This window comes from Suncus etruscus, chromosome 7 (genome assembly GCF_024139225.1).
Source record: "Suncus etruscus isolate mSunEtr1 chromosome 7, mSunEtr1.pri.cur, whole genome shotgun sequence".
Classification (NCBI taxonomy): domain Eukaryota; kingdom Metazoa; phylum Chordata; class Mammalia; order Eulipotyphla; family Soricidae; genus Suncus; species Suncus etruscus.
Genome location: NC_064854.1, coordinates 85,319,232 through 85,339,311, shown reverse-complemented (window position 1 = coordinate 85,339,311; position 20,080 = coordinate 85,319,232). Strand labels below are relative to the sequence as shown.

Here is a 20,080-nt window from a genome sequence, read left to right as displayed (position 1 = left end):
CTGAAAGAAATGGATAAATTATTGGATTCTTATAACTTTCAAGGGTTAAATAAGGAGGATGTAGCATATCTAAATACCCCCATCACTATTGAGGAAATTAAAACGAAAATCAATTGTCTGCCCAAAACCAAAAGCCCAGGCCCACATGGATTCACTAATGAATTTTTCAAACCTTTCAAAAAGAACTACTACCAGTCCTGCCAGGCTCTTTCATGAAATTGAAAAAATGAGAACACTTCCAAATAGCTTTTATGAAGCTAACGTCACCTTGATACCTAAACCAGACTGAGATACTGCCAAAAAAAAAAAAAAAAAAAAGAAAGAAAGAAAATTAAAGACCAATGTTCCTGATGAACACAGATGCAAAGATCCTCAAAAAAAATCTGGGTAAATAGGATCCAATAACTCATCAAGATCATTCACATCGGTTCTCAGCCTTTTGGCTAAGATCAAGTGTTGTTCAAGTATCTCTTCTTATCAGTTTAATCTCTGATAAATTGTTTATCCAACGACAATCTAAAGATGGATTTTTGGCACTAGGAAATGGAATAGGAGCTTACTCTGTCCACTCCATGCATTGAACTGGTAATGCAATACCTCCAGGAATAGCGCATCCCCCTTGGGAAAATAACAACTTTAAAAAAAAATAAGAAAGAAAATCACTCACTATGATCAAATAGGTTTCATCCCAGGAATGCAAGAATAGTTTAACATCTGTAAATCTATTAATGTAATACAAAACAGCAACAACAAGAGAAATAAAAATCACATAATCATATCAATAGACACAGAGAAAGCATTTTATAAGGTCCAACACCCATTCTTGATAAAAACTCTCAGCAAGATGAGAATGAAAGGAACCTTTCTCAATATAGTTAAGGTCATATACCACAAGCCAATAGCAAGTATTGTCCTCAATGGGAAAGACTAAAAGCCTTTTCTCTAAATTCTTGTACTAGACAAGGCTGTCCTCTGTCACCACTCCAATTCAACATAGAACTGGAAGTACTTGCTATAGCGATTAGGCAAGAAAAAGATATCAAGTGCATCCAGATAGGCAAGGAAGATGCCAAGCTCTAACTCTTTGCAGATAACATGATACTCTACTTAGAAAACCCAAAGACTCTACCAAAAAGCTTATAGAAACAATAGATACATATAAAAATGTAGCAAGCTACAAAATTAACACACAAATATCAATGGCCCTTTTGTACACTAATAATGATAGGGAAGAAATGGACATTTATAAAACAGCCCATTTACATTAGTGCCACACAAACTCAAATATTTTAGAGTCAAATTGACTAAAAATGTGAAGGACCTCTACAAAGAAACTATGAAACCTTGCTCCAAGAAATAAGAGAGAACACATAGAATTTAAAACACATACCCTGCTCATGGATTGGCAGGATTAACATACATCATTAAAAGGTAATACTCCCCAAAACATAGTATAGATTTAATATGATCCACCTAAAGATAACCATGACATTCTTCAAAGAAGTGGATCAAACATTTCTAAAATTCATTTGGAACAAAAAACACCATTGAATAGCTAAAGAAATCCTTGGGAAAAAGGAATATGGGAGACATTAATTTCCCCAATTTTAAACTGTATTACAAAGTAATATTTATCAAAACAGCATGGTATTGGAATAAAGATGTACACGCAGATCAGTGGAATAGGCTTGAGTCTCAGATAACATTCCCCATACATACAATCACCTAATTTTTGACAAAGAAGCAAGTAATCCTAAATGGAGCAAGGAAAGCCTCTTCAACAAGTGGTTTTAGCACAACTGGTTAGCCACTTGCAAAAAAAGTGAACACAGATCCTCAGCCAACACCATGTATGAAGCTAAACTCCAAATAGATTAAAGACCTTGATATCAGACCTGAAACCATAAGGTATATAGAACAACATGTAGATAAAACACTCCATGACATTGAGACTAAACACATCTTTAAGGAGAAAACAGCACCTCCAAACATGTGGAAGTACAGATAAACAGATGGGAACATATTAAACTGAGAAGCTTCTGCACCTCAAAGGAAATAGTGCCTAGAATATAAGAGCCACCAACTGAGTGGAAAAAACTATTCACCCAATATCTATTATATAAAGGGCTAACATTGAAATTATACAAGTCAATGACAGAACTTTACAAGAAAAAAATATCTAATTCCATCAAAAATTGGGAGAAGAAATGAATAGACACATTGCCAAAAAGAAATAGAAATGACCAAAAGGCACATAAAAAGTGCTTCACATCACTAATCATCAGAGAGGTTAAAATCAAAACAATTATGATGTATCATCTCACACCACAGAGATTGGCAAACATCACAAAGAATGAGAATAAACAGTGCTGGCAGGGTTGTGGAGATAAAGGAACTCATTAATTTCTGGTGGGAATGCCGTCTAGCCCAACCTTTATGGAAAGGGATATGGAGATTCCTCCAAATACTGAAAATTGAGCTCCCCTATGATCCATCTATACCACTCCTAGGGATATACCAAGGAACAGAAAATTACAATAGAAAATCCCCTTCCTCACTCTGATATTAATTGCAGCACTATTTAAAATAGTCAGGCTGAAATCAACCAAGATGCCCTTCAACAGAAAAATGGCTATGGAATCTGTGGTATATTACTCAATGGAATATTATGCAGCCATCAGAGAGATAAAGTCATAAAATTTTCTGATACATGGATGTACATAGAATCTTTTATGCTGAGTGAAATAAATCAGAGGGAGAGATAAATGCAGAATAGTCTCACTTATCTATGAATTTTAAGAAAAATAAAATACATTTTTACAATAATTCCTTAAGACAAAAGACAGGAGGGCTGGAAAGTCCAGCTTACAACATGAAGCTCACCACAGAGTGATGAGTGCAGTTAGAGAAATAACTACTTTGAGAACTATCCTAACAATGTTAATAAATGAGGAAAGTAGAAAACCTATCTAGAGTGCAGGTGGAACTAGGGTGGGGAGGAGGGAGATTTGGGACATTGGTGATGGGATTGTTACACTGGTGAAGAAATGTGTTCTTTACATGACTGACACCTAACTATAATCATATTTGTAATCAAGGTGTTTAAATAAAAATATTAATTTTAAAAAAGTGGCAGAAACTAATGTATCATGAGCAGCTACTTAAATTGTGCTGTTTAAATAAAGTAAGTTATTTAAAATTTATAAAAGGGAATCAAATGAATCCAAATAGGAAGGAGGAAGTCAAACTATTTCTTTTTGCAGATAATATGATTATTTACATGCAAAACCTTAAAGAATCTACAGTAAAACCCCTACATAATAAACCAATACAGCTAAGTGGCCGGCTACAAAGTCAATACACAAAACATAGTAGCATTTCTTTATACCAATATTAAAGCACAGGAGAAAGACATTGAGGAGTTGATCCCATTTAAAATAGTACCTAAAATATCACGTGCCTAGGAATCAACCTGAAAAGAGCCGTGAAATACCTATACCAGGGGTCTTCAAACTACCGCCCGCAGGCCACATGCGGCCTGCAGAGGAGTCTGATCTGGCCCGCCAGCAGTGAGCGCTGTTTGGTTGCCAAGATACCTGCCAGCATATACACTCAGTGTCACGGTTTCTCAGGGATGACGTCAACAGCCTCTGCCCACGGAAGTCCGTTGGCTGAGTAGAGGGAGAGTTTTGAAACGTTTCTATGACTTACTTCCACAGATTACAACTTTTCTACTTTCAATAAACCAAGAATTACCAGAGCTCAATGATGCAGAATGGAAATGGCACCTTGCTTTTCTGACAGATATAACAGAGCTACTCAACAGTTTCTATCTGCTACTTCAAGGCAAGGGGAAGCTCATCTGTGATATGGCATCGCATGTAAAATCATTTGAAGTAAAATTAGGCCTTCTCATCAAACAAGTACAGGAGAAAAAGTTCAGTCATCTCCCAACAACTCAAAACCTGTCAGCGAACAAACCATTGGTTGCATTCCCAAAGGAAACATGTCTGGCTTCACTAGAATTGTTGCAAAAGGGGTTTCAATTTAGATTCAAAGAGCTTCATCTCCATGAACAGGAAATACAGCTTTATCATAACCCATTTTCTGTTGAGATTGAAAATATACTTACAATTTACCAAATGGAACTGGCTGAACTGCAGAATTGTGACTCTCTGAAAGACGCATTTAAGACAAGTAACCTTTTGAATTTCTATGCATCTCTCCCCTCTGAGACATATCCAAATATCAGGAACCATGCACTCAAAATGGTAACCATCTTTGGTAGCACTTATGCCTGTGAACAGACTTTTTCAAGAATGAAACATCTGCAATCTCCAACCAGATCAAGATTACCTGATGCCCATTTGCATCATTTGTTACGGCTGGCAGTGACAAATATGGAACCGGACATTGACCATCTCATTAGCCAAAAGCAGGCCCACAGTTCCCATTGAAATACTGGTGTGTGATCTGTTTATTTATAAATGGTTTTCATTTTACTTATATAAGATATGTGCAGTGTGAGTAGGAATTAGTAGCTCATATAGTCCGGCCCTCCAGCTCTCTATGGGACCATAATCTGGCCCCCACTTTAAAAAGTTTGAAGACCCCTGATCTATACCATAAAAACTTCAAAAAATTTTAGAAAGCAATTGAAGAGGACCTAAGGACATGGAAGAACATCCCCCCACTCATGGGTGGGAAGAATCAACATCATCAAAATGACTATCTTACCTAAATTACTATATAGATTCAATGTAATACCTTTCCAAATTCAGATACCATTTTTTTAAGACTTGAACATCAACTATAAAGTTAGTATGGAGCCAAAAAAGATCTAGGTTAGCCAAATCCATATTAAAAAACAAAAACTGGGGGTCATTTCTTTATCTACCCTGAAGCTCTACTATAAAGCCATAGTGATCAAAACAGCATGGTATTGGAACAAAGAGAGTCTCAGACCAATAGGTCAGTATAGTATATAGTTGGTGGTATAGTTAGATACCCCCAAATATACTGTCAACTTATATTTGACTAAGGAGCGCAGAATATAGAATGGAACAAAGGCAGTTTCTTCAATAAATGGTGTTGTAACAACTGGATAACCACCTGTAAAAAATTAAAGATTGATCCATACCTCACACCTTATACAAAAATCAACTCAAAATGGATTAAAGACTTTGAAATCAGAACCAAATTTATAAAGTTTATTAAGAAAAATATAGGCAGCACACTTCAAATTAGTATTTGAGGATAGAATGCCAATGTCAAGAACTTTAGCATCAAACCTAAATAAATGGTACTACATCAAACTCAAAAGGTTTCTGTATGGAAAAGAAACCCTGGTTAAAACTAGAAGAATGGGAAAGCGAAAACTAACCAATTGAGAAAAATTTCAGCACTAAACATATCAGATGAAGGGTTATTATCTAGGATATACAAACCACTCAGAAAGGTAATCCCCCCAAAAAACCTAATAAAGCCATAAAAAGGGGAGAAAAAAATGAATAGACACTTTTCAGAGGAAGACTGAAAGATAGCCAATAGACACAAGAAAACATGCTCATCATCACTCATCATTAGGGAATTCAAATTAAGACATCAATTAGGTACCACCTTACACCAGTGAGGGTGGCACACATAAAAAAATATCGAGACCAATCTGTTGGTCTGAATGTGGTAAGAAAGGAACTCTCATCCACTGCTGATGGAAATGCTGCCTGGACCAACCCCTTTGGAAAGCAGTATGGAGAACTCAGTAAACTCAGAATTGAGCTGCCATATGACGCAACAATTACACTCCTGGGTATCTATCCCCAAGATGGAAGGACAAAGTATGTATGCACACAATTATATTGCAGCATTCAGCACAATTGCCAAGATTTGGAACCAACTTTGATGTCCAACAACAGATGAGTGGATCATGAAGATGTGGTAGTTATACACTATGGAATACTACATAGCAGCTAGAAATGATACAATCATGAATTTTGCTGCAACATGGATGAATCTAGAAAATGTTATGTTAAATGAAGTAAGACAGAAGAATAAAGATAAGTACAGAATGATAGCATTTATCTGAGGTTTTTGGAAAATATATCATATAGGACAGTAACTCCAAGCACCATAGATGTCAGCATATTTCGAGGAAAAGTGTTCAAATCGAGCGGAAGATGGCAATACAAAGCCTCTACTAGCCATTATACTGTAAAGAAACCAACAATAATGGAAACAGCAGTTTAGAGTGAAAAGGTATGATTCAAGGGTGGGAAAACCGTGAATCTCTTAGGCCGAGGAAATTCCCTTTCTTACTTCCCCAATATTTACCATGCTTGTGCGAAAAAGGGAGGTCACAAAACCTGGCCATTGCAGCACTCCTTCTTTGTTTTTTGTCCTTTTTATTTAATTTTTTCTTTTTCTTTTTCCTTCTTTTTTCCTTTCTTTTTCACTCTTATGTTTATTATTTGGTGATTATTTTTGTTGCTGGATGCTTTTTCTTTTTTGGGTAGTTAATGATTTGGGGATTTTGTTGTTGTTGCTTTTACTGTTGTTTTGGGTGTGTGTTATGGTTTTCTTTTGTCTTCTTCCAGGAGAACCACACAACTTGAATCATCTTGTTTGCCTCATGAATTGAGGAGGGAATAAAAATGAACAGTACCAGGACCAAACAGCTGTATGAACATTTTGTGGAAATAAAAAAATGATCAGACTTAAACACCAAACCCAAATTCAACAACTACAGAATCGGTACCCTATCTACAAAAAGCTATACACAGAGGGAAACAGTTGCACTAGCAATCTGGTGGTCAAAGGAGATATGGGACACATGCTGGGAAAAGGGGTGGATGGAGGACAACCCTGGTGGTGGAAATGACCCTGATTCATTGTCACTATGTACCTTAAGTATTACTGTGAAAGATTTGTTATTAACTTTTGGTCACAATAAAAATTATTTTAAAAACATAACAAGGTGTAAGTATAGGTGTGAGAAACAACAAAGATGCCCTTCAACAGATGAATGGCTTAAGAACCTATATACTACTACCTTTTAACCTGTTTATCCCCAAATGTAAGGTAGTGTTCTGCATCACTTTGTTACCTTAATATTTTTAAACTTATTTTTATTTATTTTTCCTTTATAAATATGTGAGTGTATATATATATATATATATATATATATATATATATATAGTATAAATACTTTATAGTCTCAATTTTGTTTTCTCTTCTTCCTTAATCCACCTGTTTTGGTTCTGCTTGATACAAAAACTTACAAGAAAAATGTCTTGCCGAGTATAATACCTCAGGTCAAAATCAGGGAACAGCTCTTATCTACTATGGATAGGAAATCATATGCAATATAGGGCACCTCCCACCTTGAACATGTGTCATGTGGCCCTAATTTAGACTCCATGTGATTAGACAGTGACTGTCCAACCCTGAACCCTAGATCTTAGACAGAGATTTGACACAGTTCTTCGTAACAGCTCCAGGAACCAAACTCCCTCTGGGACATTCTTAATACTGATCTGACACCAACATGTGCTGGTTTTGATATGACATCCTCATAATGAGGAAATGGCAATAACGTGGACTAAGAGCAGGTTGTCTTACCTCACCTCCTAACGATAAGATGAATTCAGAAGGCATGTCATTCTTTGATTGGTACAAAAGCCAACTTCAATATCTACAGAAGACTGACTGTCATAACCATGACTGGGCAGAACTTATCCTGGTATCAATAAAAAAGACCCTATTCTAGGCCTTGTCCTATGATCTGTACAACAACAAAGATCTCTAACTCCAAAGGTCTAAATGAGACTACTGCAACTGCGCAGATCTTCTGGAAATATAAGAAAAATCTCTATTCTATGCTTCGTTCTAGGATCAGAGCAAAAACCAACTACAGAAGATGGATTAAAACAACAATGATGGAACAGAACTTCTAGAACCATAAAGAAAGACTCCATCTTAGGCTCTATCCTTGGACCTGTGCAAATACCAAGATCTCTACCTACAGAGTCATGATTTTATCATCCATGATAGAGCGAAATGATTCCAGACACCACCAAAAGACCAATAGGAGAGTAAAAGAACATGTATGGAGCCTGTAGTTATTCCCATGACAGTATACTTCAAGGGCAGAGAAACTCTGTATCTCTTAGGCCAAGGAAATTCCCTTTCTAATTTCTCCAATATTTACTGTGCCTATGCAAGAAAAAAGAGAGAGAGAGAAGCACAAATTAACTTTTTTTTGGCTTTACTATTCTTATTTGTTTCTTGTTTCCCCCCCCCACACCACCCCATGGGTTTTCTTTTTTGTGTGTAGTTTTTTCTTTTTTTAATTTCAGGACCGTGCTTATTGTGTGGTTGGTATCTTTATTGATGTGGTGCTTTTCTAGGTTGTTTTTTTTTTAAGAATTTTAGTATTATTATTAGGTTTCTCCATTTTTCTCTTTCTTTCCTTAAACTGATATTTATAGCTTCTAGAAGGACTCCTCCCATTTTTTGCTTGTTTTATTTTTGTCCCATTTTATTTCTTTTTTTCTTTTTTATCAAACAGAACCACATAATTTGAACCATCTTATCATGCCGCACACATTGAGAGGGGAATAATGAAGGATACCAAGACCAGACAGTCATATGAACATTAAATAGAAATAAAAAAAAGATCATACATGCTAGGCACAGAAGGGACCACTTATACTAACAACCCGGGTGTTAAAGGAGGAGGACATGAGATGCATGCTGGGAACAGCATGGTGGATGGAGGACAAAATTGGTAGTGGGAGTGCCATTGATTCAATATCACTATGTACCTAAAAAAAATTATGGTGAAAGATTTGTAATCCACTTTGGTCAAAATAAGAAGTAAAAAAAAGGGGCCGGAGAGATGGCATGGAGGTAAGGTGTTTGCCTTTCATGCAGGAGGTCATCAGTTCGAATCCCGGTGTCCCATATGGTCCCCCGTGCCTGCCAGGAGCAATTTCTGAGCGTGAAGCCAGGAATAACCCCTGAGCACTGCCGGGTGTGACCCAAAAAAACCACAAAAAAAAAAAAAAAAAGAAGTAAAAAAAAAAAAGAAAAGAAATGTGGTACATATACACAGTGGAATATTATGCAGTCATCAGGAGAGATGAAGTCATGACATTTTCCTATGCATGGGTGTAAATGGAATCTATTATGCTGAGTAGTTCAACGACACTACCTGATCCCTTAATTCTGCAAATCATTTCTCAAACTCAACAAGACCAGTGTGTGATGAAAAAGTGTCCTGGATTTTACTCCCCATGAAAATATCTCAAAACTTAATGGGGATGCCTATATTTTTGTATGTTTAATATTTCTATAATAATGCCTTTTTGTGTTTATTCCCAAGTATACAGGTAGCCTCCTCCATCACTTTTTCTTTAATTACTTCCTTAAATTCATTTTTATTTATTTCTTCTATTTTATATAGAAATATATTTTATTTAACTTCAACTGTTTAGGTTCTGCTTCATATAAAAACCTAGAAGAAAAAGTCTTACCTGGGATAAAAAGCTAAAGTCAAAACCAGGACACAGACATTGTGTAGCCTGTCATTCGTACCCCCAAATGCACCAGAAATATATGACAGCATTGGCTTTTGTATAGGCACACTAAAAAGGGGAAACCTTATGCACAGAAACAATATCTTATCTTCTAGGATAAGAATTCATACATTTTATAATACAAAGTGCCTCCCATTCTGAATATGTGTCATATGTACCAAACTTAGACTCCATGAGATTGGACGATCACTGTCCAAATTCAAAAACCCAGAACCCAGACATAGAACCAATTTAGTTCCCTGCAACAACACCAGGAACCAAACTACCCCTGGGAAATTTCTAATACTGCTCTGGCACCAATTTGTGCCAGTTTTAATATGACATTCTGACAACAAGTAAATGGCAACAACTCAATTTAAGAGCAGGTTGTCCTATCTTATCACCTAAATATAAGATGAAATCAGAAGACATATCATCCTTTGATCTGTGCAAAAACCAAGAGTGCTAACTACAAAAGACTGACTTTGACAACTATGACTGGACAGAACTTATCCTGGGACCAATAAGAAAGACCCTACCCTAAGCTTTAACCTAGGATTTGTACAAAATCAAGATCTCTAATTACAGAGGTCAGACTCTGACAACTATGATTAAAAAGAACTTCTGGAACCATACTGAAAGACACTATCCTAGACTTTGGCCCAAGATCTGAGCAAAACCAAGACCATGTATTACAGAAGACTGATGACAAGGATTGAACAGAACTTCTAGAACCATAAATACTCTATCATAGACTTCGTCTTTTGACCTGTGCAAATACCAAGATCCCTAGGTACAGAGGCTTAACTTGATCATCCACAACTGAGTAGAAAGTTTCCTGGCACCATAAAAAGACCTTGGAGTGTGACAATGAGCATGTACAGAGCCAGTAGTTGGAAGTATGCTTCAAGGGTGGAGAAACAGTAAATCTCTTAGGCCAGGGGCATTTCCTTTTCTTATTTCCCCAATGATTACTGTGCCTGTGCAAAAACAAACAAACAAAAAAACAAAAGAGGAAGCACAAAACCTTGCCATACCAACACTTCTTCCTTTATTTATTTTTTCTTTTTATCTTATTTTTTCTTTCTTTTTCACTCTTATTATTATTTTTGGTAATTTTTTTGTTGCTTGGTGCTTTTTTTGGTAGTTACTGTCTTTTTTATTTTGTTGTTGTTTGTTGGTTTTTTGTTACGTTTTTTTCCCAATTTTTTAGTCTTTTTTTTCTGTCTTCATCCAACAGAACCACACAACTTGAATCATCTTATTTTGCCTCATGAATTGAGGGGGAAAATATAAATGAATGGTACCAAGGCCAAACAGCCATATGAACATTGAGTGGAAAGTAAAAGTTATCAGACTTAAACACCAAATCCAAAGTCAACAACAACTGAATTGATACCCTATCTACAACAAGCTATACACAGAGGAGAACAATTATACTAGCACTCGGGGGTGGGGGCAAAGGAGGGAGATATGAGACACATGCTGGGAAAAGGGGCAGAAGGAGGACAACCCTGATGATGTAAATGGTCCTAATTCATTGTCACAATGTAACTTCAATATTACTGTGAAAGATTTGTTATTCACTTTGGTCACAATAAAAATTATTATAAAAAAGAACATGGGTATTTTCAGCTATTGTTATCTCTTACTTGATTCAGGAAAAAGCCAAAACTTACAGATTGCAACACATTTTTTCTTTTTTGAATAGTCCTGAAAGTGTACAGGATATGGAATAACCCTCCAGCAGTTCTTGAGTAAGTGAATAGGCATTCAGTGCTAGAGAACATGGATATGTTATCCTTTAGGCCTTGTGTGGACTAAAATTGCCAGAACCACAGAAGAGGGTGACTCCAGGCTTGTAGCTTTGATGTCTAGGGACCATATAGTTCCAGGCATTGAATTAGGTTCAGCCAGGTACAAAGCAAATGCCTTGACCCTTTACTATATGTCTAGAACAAAACAAATTTAAACAGTATATTGTAACATTTGTGTATTGCCTCCATAATAATTAATGTTTACAAAAATCACTATTATGCAAATGGATCTTGATATAGTCAAAGGCTGACTATCCAAATGCTTTTTGTGATAATTTTAGTCCTGACTTTCCCAGTATTCCACTGTCAACTGCATCCTCAGCACTCAAAGACTTTATATCTCTCTGCCATATCATTAAATGCACAGGTTAACTTTTGCTTGGGCTCATCATATGATATTAAGTTTACTAGTGAGAGGTCACATAACATAATTCTCAGATTGAAACTTTGTAGTTAGTAATATCCCCAACTATTATATTACTTAAGGACCATAATTATTACCAAATATGACTATTATAGATTATATTGCCTTATTAGAATTGTTTGCCAGTTTCATAAATCAAAGACTGTGTCTCGTTTATTATATCCTTACCAATGTTTCATGCAATGCTACCCACAACTATTTCTGGTTTTTGTTTTGGTTGAAGAATGCCTGTGAGTATGTGAATAAGGGAAGAAGAAAATGCAAAAAAGTTCAATAAAAGTTTTAAAGTTGTGTGCTTTGAATTTAAATGGAAGGAAGGGCACAAGAAAGCCAGTAGCCTGCAGTGGTGGGGGTCATAACACAGAGATGTGTGGCCTACAGGGAGACAAGCAGAAGGCTGATAGTCATGATTACAGGTGCTTCAAGGCTAAAATTTGGTACCTATTTTATGAAAACAAAAGTCAGCCCAGAAGTTTTATTTGTAAATGGTATAATTTATAATATAATATTTTCTAGTGTTTACTCTACCACAACTACAGACAAGGAGTGTCCAGATTCACTCAGACCATATCATGAAGTATTATTTTAATTCTCACCTTTTCAAATCATATTGCCTTAGAACTATCTGAGTAGCACAGGGATGCTGCCTAGACCAAGTTGACTATCATGACTATCATGAGCATAGGGGTGAGTTTTCACTGTGTGTCCATTTGCTGAGCAAGGGAATTCAGAATGTCCATTCACTTTTTCATGTTCTGAAGTTCAACCCATGATTAGCACCTGGACATGGTTACTCGCCAATGGTGCCATGAGAAACCTAACTAGACAGTTACAATATCTAAGTCAGTATCTTGTGCCTAGATGATGAGCAACTGGCTTTTCTGCATGAGGCAGCCAAGAAAACTCTAGTCAACACAATCTCTTTAGGACCCAAACTCGGTAAGCTGTCTCCACCCAATAAACATGGGGGCTGATTAGGGCTGGAGAGATAGCATAGCAGTAGGGCTTTTGCCTTGCAAGCAGCTTACCCAGGACCAATGGTGGTTTGAATCCCAGCATCACATATGGTTCCTTGTACCTTCCAGGAGTGATTTCTGATCACAGAGCCAAGAGTAAGCCCTGAGCACCAGAGGTTGTGCCCCCCCCCAAAAAAGAGGGGTGTTTCCTATCAAGTCTTTGGATACAAGAGAGCCATTAGAAAGGACTGCTGCCTTGCTTCCTGCCTGCTTTTCTGCCTGAGGCAGCCAAGAAGACACCAGCCAACATAATCTCTTCAGGACCCAAACCAGGTAAGCTGTCCCCACCAAATAAAAGTGGGGTTTAATGCCTGCCATGTGTTTGGGCACAAAAAAGTCATTAGAAAGGACTGTGCTGTTTTTGTTCTTCAAATTTTAATTTATATTCTTCTTCACTCCTTTGCAATCAAATGGCAAATAGCTGATTATCATAAAAAGAAAAATGTCAGGGGCCAAATTGGTTGTGCAGCGTTAGGGCATTTGACTTGCACATAGCTGACCTAAGACAGACTGTAATGGGATTCCCCCCAGAATTCCATATGGTCCCCCAAGCCAAGAGTGATTTATGAGCACATACCCAGGAGTAACCCCTGAGCATCACCGGGTGTGGTCCCCCCAAAAATAAAAAAAATAAAAATTTCAAATATCTAAAAACAGTTAAGTATCTATTCTGCTTTCTATCTACTGTCTAAAACTCCTTCCAAACTAATTTTTGAATCATGCACACATCTTTAGAACAAGCACAGTGCATAAATTATCAATTCCCCTTGTGAAATATATGCCTGCAATCTTTGAAAATATATGCATAATTTTCCATTTAGACACTTTTCTGCTCAAATGATGAGGAACATCGTGTATCATCTTAATAACTATTCTTGTTTTGCAACTCCACATACTTCTTGGTCCCCAGTGAATCCTCAAAACCTCATCATGCATGATTTCCTTTTATAGATCCCCAGCCATGAGATCCTTTCCCATGGACAAATGGTCTGGGAATGGGAAAAGGGGACACTATGAAGAGAATTGAGAGCAAAGATCATCTTCCTCCACAGTTCCTCCCCATCTTTGGCATTGACCATGACATTTTGTTTGATTCTGAACCACGTTGACAGGACTCAGAGCCAGCTGAAGGCACAGTTCATCTTGGTTCTCAAAGAGCATGTATATGGCTCTCTGCCCTTGACTCAGCCTGTATGTCATAATGACAGAACAGAGGATAGATCTGGAAGGCATATCCCCTAACCTAGAGACCCTGTTCCCATCAATAGTCTGTGACACATCCTCTTACTGTGATCCTTCTAGAATACAACCCAAGTGGGACACATGATTTGTGACTTTCCTCTAACTTCTAGCCCCTCTCCTCATGCTGTAGACACCAGCTTCTCAGGCAGGTTCCATTTTCTTCTCTTGGCTGACCAATAGAAATTCCCCCAGTTCAGCAGTGTGATTTCTTGCCAATCACTAAATCAGAAGCACAATGATGAAGCACAGGCAAGATTATATGTCTATATATACAGAGCAGATTCTGTACATCTGAAGATGTTTGTCAATAATTCAGATTCATTGTTCTCTTAAGATATGTTACAGATAAACTACAGAGCAAACAATATTGCAAGTACAAGATCCAATCTTCAACAGCCTTCAAACGTTCATGCAAGGATACAGACAGAGGGTGGAAGAGAATTTAAGGAATAAAAGCTCAACTTCTGCATGTGGCAAAATATATTTAAACAGGATAAGTAAGTATCATTGCTCAACTAGAAATAGTCAGAATTGGTAGTCTTTTCCCATTTCTGGGAGTAGACCAGCATTTCCCTTGAAATGAGCCAGGGGTGTACAGGCCAGAGCATATCTTTTAACTTCTGAAGATGAAGTTTTACTGGACAACTCATATGATATAGTTGTTTGCTGTTAGTAAGTCAAAGACCAAAATGAATGTTGTCCCAGAAGTTGGCATAAGAATTTTTCATTCACTTCCAAATCAGCAACACACAAGACCATAGTTACATAATTGTTTCAGACTCTGGTATTTAGACATAAAAATGATTTGAATGTTTCCTTCAGAAAACCATTGCACCTCAAATTCTATGTTCTTCATCACACAAATTCAGAGGATTTTTTTCAGGGGACCCTGGTAAATAGAACTGGCCAGTATAAGGGTGTATGATTCTTCCATTCACAGACCACAAGGAACTGTTTTATGTGTTGTATTGTGAAAACACTCCCAAATCACTCTGTATCTATGTTTATAACCTTTATCCTTATTTGCTAACCCTGATCCCAGGTCCTAACTTGCACCTATGTCTGCTAACTTGCCTTCTGTATTCTAACCCAAATTCATTTTTCCTGTATCTCAATTTTCTTCCCTTGTATGAACCTGCATCCATATTCCTAACATGCTTACAGTATCTCTTCTATACTGTTTTTACTAAGCTACATTCTGAGCTTTCTACTCTTTGCTTCATTTTTTAAGACTCATTCAAATGAGTTTTAAGTGAATAAAGAATCTGCAGGTGCATCTTGACTATAAAACAGTACCTCTTATACAATCTAGGTAAGCAGGTGGATACCTGGACTATGTAAGATTAGCAAGCTTACTTCTATTCTGATACTTTTTTGCTGGCTATCACCCAGAGATTAAGCCTGGAGCTGAAAATAATGACCAAACATAAATTTTTCATAAAGAGCATGGGGACCTTTTATTCTTACACACACCAGAAATTGCTCTTGCTGAATGTTTACCTATGGAAACAAGCATTGTTACTCTAAATTTCATTCTCTGAAATTCCTGACTTTCCATGCACTCATTCCCAATCCATAATTTTGGAAAAAAATGTCCTGGAATCTTTGTTTTTCTTGTGATGTCTTCTGGTGTCCACATAGGTGAATAAAGAACATTGCTTTCTCCAAATCTACCAGCTCAAGGAAAGATTCATACCAGCATGGGCCGGCAAGAGCCAGATGCAAATAAAGGTCACATTTACAAATTGGACCAAATATCCTTCAAAATAAATGCATGCAATTTCTTTTAAATAAATCAAGCAAAATTAATCATGCAATCCTATCTTTTTTTATTATTTGGAGGGGTAGGAAGACATATCTGTCAATGTTTGGGCTTACTTATTGCTCTGTACTCAGGAATTACTTCTAGTGGTGTTTGAATGACCATATGTGGTACCAGAAATTAAACCTGGGATGGACAAGTGAAAGAAAAGCACCCTACCCTCTTTTTGCACCTCTATTTGTTAAAAAGGCAGATAATCAATTGTGAAAGAGTAGTTATAGGGAAAAGGCCATAAGTGTTCTTTTTTTAATATTTTACATGCAATGTAAATTATTTTATAAAACAATTATTTTATAAAATAAGAAAAATTTTTTTATCAATGGAGTGGTGTGAAGAGTAGAGTGACTGGAGCTGGTGTGATTGTAGTGAAACAGTGGAGGATCAGTCCATGTTCCCTTGGGTATCTCCCAGAGAGTGGATTGTCCTGTGGCTGATGCAGCAGAAAGGCTTTGACTTGATGAGGAACAGAGTCAGATGAGATTGTATATTCAGAAGCAGCCTTCTTGCTCACCCCTCCCCCCACATACCTAAAAGCAAACTTCTCTCAGTTATTTGCCTGCTCACGCCCCATCCTATGGACAAGCCCTAAAGCTTCTCATATAACTGCATTTTCCAACATATAAGATGGCTTGTTCCTGGCATTACACCACTCTGAGGTCAACCTTGCCTCCCTTTTAATCCTATACCAATGCTTTTCCTTATTTTTACCCTCTGGAATTTTCCAGCCAATCTCTTCCCAAGTCTGTGAGATAGTCTGCCAATTTTAATTTAGACAGTTTCTGATCGCTTCCTTACATTACAAAGTTCTATGCCTGTCATCTTGGATTTATCTTTCAATAATGCCCATGCCAAGTAATCAGGTCCCCAGGCTTTTTTGTTTCTAAAGTCCCCCATGCACTCAGTATAGTAGGTGCATAATCACCCATTCCTGTTTTATAGTGGCACACTCCTCTAGACACTTCCACTTTAACATTTAAAAAACCCAAACAATTGCAATTCATGGACATTGTGTCTACCTGACTCTTGAGACATACCTGCACCCACTACCCACATTTTTCCTCTCTCTGAAGGGAAGAAACCTCAGTCTGTAAACCCCCTCATCCCGGGGGAGGTTCACATCTCACAAATGACTTTGAGGGTGGATGTGACAAGCATTCACTGAAGATGTCATTGTGACAAGAGTTTAGAGGCACAGGAAATACTTGAAAAGCCTTTGGAGTTATGAATATATAAAGTCCCAAAGTGACTCATTCCATAAATAAACATCATCTATTTTTAATAAAATATCTCCTCTGATGATACCCCTGTGTTTTTTTGCAATATTTAGTGAATGAGACACCTTCTCCTTGGTTTTTATTCATTCTATTCAGTCATTTTTTGTCTGGTACCATTTCAACATGTGTATGAATGTGTTAGAATCAGTTTTCAAGTTCCAAAGCCAAGACACTGGAGAGACGCTGGTCTGGAAGCAAACATTAATGTAAGAATTAACACACACACACACACACACACACACACACACACACACACACACTAAAGAGGGTATAATAGGTTTAGGAGTTCTAACACATAAGCCTTCACCTCCTAAGAAGTAGGAAGCTCAGTGGGAAGTCCGGAACTGCAAGAGAGCATATTCCTGTAACCCATTGTATTTATTAGGAAGGAACAAACTACATCTGGAGGTGGGATTAAGTGGTCTAGGCACTGATCCAAGGTACTATATACAAAGATGTATGTAACCAATGAGTAACAAGGTATAAACTGAGTGGGATGAGATCCAATTAATCCCACATCTCCCCCTAAATGACTTTATAAAAATGCAGAAATATGAAGTTAAATAAAGTAATACAGATCCCGAGAGAAAGTGAACTTTCTAAGGGAGGCTCGGACATCTCTAAAGATAAAGAGTATACATAATTTTTCATAGGCACAGCGAATTTAAGCAGAAAAATAGAAAGAAAAATCTTTTTGACCTAAAAAACACAGCAGAGTGTCCCAACTCACAAAACTCCTGCCATAAGACCAACTACAGGCTCAAGGCACATTAATTTATCTAACTCCAAATGATTTTCTTCAAGGTCCCAGGAAAGTTTTCTTCAATTACAGTTTTTACTATCAGATTTCAGTAATTGGAGATATTGGTGTTAGCACCTATACCATGTCAAAGTTACGATGTCCTGAGGCACCTTTTGGTTTCATCTCACTCTTATGTGGTGAGGCAGGGAAATCTGCCTATAGAATATGTCATTGTTAATTTCTAAATAGTAATTACATTAGCATATTATCCTAGCTTAGGACAAGTATGTGCTAAGGCAGTTTTAGTCATTCTTAGGCAACCTCCAGTTTTCCTAGGCCAATCTCTATTTATAGTTTCCCTGTCACATCAGGAATACCCAGGCTTGGCTGATGTAATGATGCAAAGGTTAAGTCAAAATAAAGAGCCCCTTGGTGCGAGTCCGCCGCGCGCGCCTCTCCTGTGCTGTGCTCGGCCCCAACCGCCGCCCGCCTCTGCCGACGCGCCTGCCAGTGCCAGCCCCCCATGGAAGATTCGATGGACATGGACATGAGCCCCTTGAGGCCCCAGAACTACCTTTTCGGTTGTGAACTAAAGGCAGACAAAGATTACCACTTTAAAGTGGATAATGATGAAAATGAGCACCAACTGTCTTTGAGAACGGTCAGTTTGGGGGCTGGTGCAAAGGATGAGTTACACATTGTTGAAGCAGAAGCTATGAATTACGAAGGCAGTCCAATTAAAGTCACACTGGCAACTTTGAAAATGTCTGTACAGCCAACGGTTTCACTTGGAGGCTTTGAAATCACACCCCCAGTGGTTCTGCGGTTGAAGTGTGGTTCCGGGCCTGTGCATATCAGTGGGCAGCATTTGGTGGCTGTAGAGGAAGATGCAGAGTCAGAAGATGAAGAGGAGGAGGATGTGAAACTATTAAGCATATCCGGAAAACGGTCTGCCCCTGGAAGTGGCAGTAAGGTTCCTCAGAAAAAAGTAAAGCTTGCTGGGGCCGGGTAGGTGGCGCTGGAGGTAAGGTGTCTGCCTTGCAAGCGCTAGCCAAGGAAGGACCTCGGTTCGATCCCCCGGCGTCCCATATGGTCCACCCAAGCCAGGGGCGATTTCTGAGCACATAGCCAGGAGTAACCCCTGAGCGTCAAACGGGTGTGGCCCAAAAACCAAAAAAAAAAAAAAAAAAAAAAAAGTAAAGCTTGCTGCTGATGAAGATGAAGATGATGAAGACGACGATGATGATGATGACGATGATGATGATGAAGAAGATTTTGATGACGAGGAAGCTGAAGAAAAAGCTCCAGTAAAGAAATCTATAAGAGATACTCCAGGCAAAAATTCACAAAAATCAAACCAGAATGGAAAAGACTCAAAACCTTCAACACCAAGATCAAAAAGTCAAGAATCCTTCAAAAAACAGGAAAAATCTCCTAAAACGCCACAAGGGCCCAGTTCTGTAGAAGACATCAAGGCAAAAATGCAAGCAAGTATAGAGAAGGGTGGTTCTCTTCCCAAAGTGGAAGCCAAATTTATCAATTACGTGAAAAACTGCTTCCGGATGACCAGGAGGCTATTCAAGATCTCTGGCAGTGGAGGAAGTCTCTTTAAGAAAATAGTTTAAACAGTTTGTTAAAAAATTTCCTTCTTATTTCATTTCTGTAACAGTTGATATCTGGCTGTCCTTTTTATAATGCAGAGTGAGAACTTTTTCCCTGCCGTGTCTGATAAATGTTGTCCAGGTTCCATTGCCAAGAATGTGTTGTCCAAAATGCCTGTTTAGTTTTTAAAGATGGAACTCCACCCTTTTACTTGGTTTTAAGTATGTATGGAATGTTATGATAGGACATAGTAGTAGAGGTGGTCAGACAGATGGAAATGGTGAGGAGACAAAAATATACATGTGAAATAAACAGTATTTTAATAAAGTAAAAAAAATAAAAAATAAAAAATAAAGAGCCAAAAAGCGGCTTTGCACCTCTCATTTTCTGTAGGTGTATCCAGATAGAAGGGACTTTCTCCCAACCAACTCTGGAACTTTGCTTGATGCTGAGAACAACTAAAGCTTAAGTCAAGTCACAATGAAAAATGCTCAGAGTGAAAGATTCCACCCCCTGTAACCAGATATTACTGAGTTCTCATATCTAATGAATATTTTGTCCTCTTA

The 20,080-nt window shown here is 37.7% G+C and overlaps 1 non-coding gene and 1 pseudogene across 1 annotated transcript; both read left to right on the top strand.

Annotated features, from left to right (window-relative positions):
• Positions 1-423: 423 nt before the first annotated feature.
• LOC126014921 (U2 spliceosomal RNA) lies at positions 424-619 on the top strand. Its single transcript, XR_007497869.1, has one exon. It is a non-coding gene; the product is annotated as a U2 spliceosomal RNA (small nuclear RNA).
• Positions 620-18,356: 17,737 nt separating this feature from the next.
• LOC126014350 (nucleophosmin-like) lies at positions 18,357-19,578 on the top strand (annotated as a pseudogene).
• Positions 19,579-20,080: the final 502 nt, after the last annotated feature.